This window comes from Lissotriton helveticus, chromosome 2_1 (assembly GCF_964261635.1).
Source record: "Lissotriton helveticus chromosome 2_1, aLisHel1.1, whole genome shotgun sequence".
NCBI lineage: Eukaryota > Metazoa > Chordata > Amphibia > Caudata > Salamandridae > Lissotriton > Lissotriton helveticus.
In genome coordinates this window covers 1,976,730,332-1,976,733,623 of record NC_136059.1, presented here as the reverse complement: position 1 = coordinate 1,976,733,623, position 3,292 = coordinate 1,976,730,332, and positions in this window count along the sequence as shown.

Here is a 3,292-nt window from a genome sequence, read left to right as displayed (position 1 = left end):
CCTTCCCCGTTCTTGCTACAGATTAACTACAGGGGTATGCAGCCCTTTGTGTGAGGCAGGACAAAGGCTATTCAAGTGTAAATAGGGTTGTGCTCAGCTTCGCCCTCCCATCCCAGCCATGATGGCCCATCCAGGCACACTTAGGCTCTCTAATGTGGGTGGCTGTCTATGAGGAATGCACAAAACCCAACTGTCAGCTATACCCAGTCATATGTCAAGGGGACAAGTAACAGGCACTATAGGGCTAAGGAATCAAAATGCCCACTTTCTAAAAGTGCCTTTTCAAAATTGTAATTTAAAATCTGGTTCCACCATAAATTAGGATTTTTCATTAAAATTTCATAGACACCAAACATGAACTGTTTCCATTTGGAAATTACAGCTTAATAAATGTAATACAGTAACTCCAATGTTAGTCTATGGTAGAGGTAGACCTTGCAGTAGAGGAAAACGAACTTCAGAGTTTTACACTACCAGGACATATAAAAGTATTAAAATTACCTGATGCACTTTTTAAATACATTGCACCCTGCCCTGAGGGCTGTTTAGAGCCTACCCCAGATGTGGCTTGTATGTATTAAAAAGGAAGGTATGGCCCGGCAAGCAGCTTATTTTGTTAGGTCAAAAAGGCAGTTTAAAAATGCACACACAGGCTGCAATGGCAGGCCTGAGACATGTTTTAAGGTCTACTTAAGCGGGTGGCTCAATCAGTACTGCAGGCACACTAACTAGCAGCATTTAGTTCACAGAACTTGGTCTCAGGTAATTGCTACTCTACTAGAGATTTACAAGCAATTGCTGATAAATTAAAGTTACCATGCTTTGAGCAGAGAGCAAATGCACTTTACATGCACTTTAACACTGGTCAGCAGTGTAGAAAGTCCTAAGGCCAGCAAAAACCAGATTGACCAGTAACAGAGGATGAAGGCAAAACGTTTGGGGGAAGACCACTATAAGTCTGACAGGTATAACAGTGTATATTAGTCTCATCTAAAGAATTAGTTAATATATAGACATTCATATAGATATAATGACTTCTCATAGCAGAGCTCTGGTATGTGTGAGATAGTCCCCATACAGGTCCAATTGTCTGGCAATGACCAGGGGAGGGTTAGTAAGAGGGCTGTACTTTTTCCACACTCTACTGATTTAATGGAATAAGAGAAATCTAACATTTCTCTTGGCTCATATCAGTCTGAGAGTCAAAAACAGCTGAAGACCGAAGGTGAATGCCAGGAATATAGTAGCAGCAGTTAATCATAAATAGCTGCTCTAGGGGTGAGAGGTGGCAGAGGTATGTAGGTATGGTTGGTATTTTTTCAGTTTACGGCATTGCTGCAACAAATTGAATGAGTAGTCTGCACAAATAGGCACTCACAAGGGTTATAAAGATCTGAGCCTTTTTGAATGTAGAGCTTATCAAGTGTCAAGAAAACACAGGTTGTTTTGTGTATGTAATAATATATAAATTCAGATGGAACAATATATGTTCTTAATGTCACCAAAGCATAATTACTAATACTCTTGTGGCACGTACTAGTAGATTTAGCACATGGTGTATCCCCAAAACAGCCCTCCCAATCAATGATCCGAGTAATGTAAGCAATTATGGTGTAGAGCTAGTACAGAAAGACCCAGAGGCCAACTTTCCCATGAAACCCAGCCCGAAGCCATATTTTAGGAGAGATAGCTAAAGTTTAATTTCACTTCAGCTGCTAAATTATGACCGACTGTTAGAAATGGGGACTTTAGTTGGCACAGGTTTGCACCCTGTCCAAGTAGGGACCACCACTCTAGTTAGGGTAAATCACATACACACCCTAAATTAACCTGTGCTTACCCTCTGGTATCTTGGCACAGAGCACTCAGGTTTAACTTAAGAGGCAATGTGTAAAGTATTTAAGCAACACTTAAATTACCGTAACTCAATGAAAACACCACACAGGCTTTGAATAACAGAGAATATTTATCTGAGTAAAACAAGATCAAAACAACAAATACCCAATAAGTACAAGTGAAGATATGAATTTTTATAGATTAAATGTGAAGACAGTGTTTAGAAGTCACAAGCGGTCAAAAGGTTACTTGAGGTCACGAGGGAACGGTGCAAATTGAAAGTTCAGGCAAACTGCAATAGAGGCCAGGCTGGCTACAGGACCCAGACAGGTTCAGCAGAAGAAATATCTTGGATGAGGCTTTTTTTGATGTCCAGAGCCTGCAGCGTTGTTGTAGAGTTGAGCAAAAGGGGTCCTGTGTCGCAGTCTGTTGAAATGAATTAAATGCATTGCCATCGAGCCACACAGAGCAATGTCGTTGAACCACATAGGCTGTGGATCCAATGTCGTTAAGCATCTTGGATATTCCTGTGGGTGTACCTTTCTGCAAGCAAAATAATTTAATCTAAAAGAACAGTCTAGGTGGAGAAGAGCATAGAGAGATTTTAAGGGAGAGGGATACAGGGAGAGAGGTAAGAGAAAAGCATGCGGAAAGCTATTGTGAACCCTAAGAGAGCAGTTCATCGCTGATGGAGTCTCCATACTATTACTTTGTCATCCTGACTTAAATATCCTACTTCTGAGTTGAGAAATAGCTCAATCACAGTGGTTTATTTTTTGAAGGTACAAGCCAACAGAATCTAAGAGTTTCCAAGAAGAGCCTAGGAGGTAGGATTTTTTAAACATAGTGTTATCCGCACTTCTCACAAAGCACAACCAAGCACACCATGTGTGAAATATGATAGGAGAGCTTTCCCATTCAGATAGTAATGGTTCTATGCCCATGGCTAGTAGAAGCTTTATTAGAAGAATTACACATGTGCTAGATGTTGGATAGATTCAGTGGCAAAGATGCCAAGTAGTGCTATTATGGGATCTATCTTGAATTGTATGTAAAGTGTTTTTAATCAAATGATTGGATTCAAAGCTATTGTAAGGGGACATGTTTTCAATTGTATAGCAAGTCCCCTATTTCTGAATTGCAGTTTTGACAAAAGTTAGTTTTTCTTAGCCCCAACTTGTGCAGTCTTTCTGGAGTCCAGTAGGCATTGTAAATCATTGTAAATCATCCACAGGCTCAATTGGGCAAGTGCTGGTGTGATTTGGCCTTTAAATGGTGAAAGCCATATTCTTGCATATTTGGTCAGTGTTCTGATCCAGCTGTAGCAAGACATAATTACCATTTGAATAGAATTGAGTTTTTCAGCACCCAACTTTTGCTTTTCTTTTATCCCGGCTGCCCCTGGGCCAAAAAAGTACATTTGAAAGTATGCAAAGGTATATTCATCATGATGTGA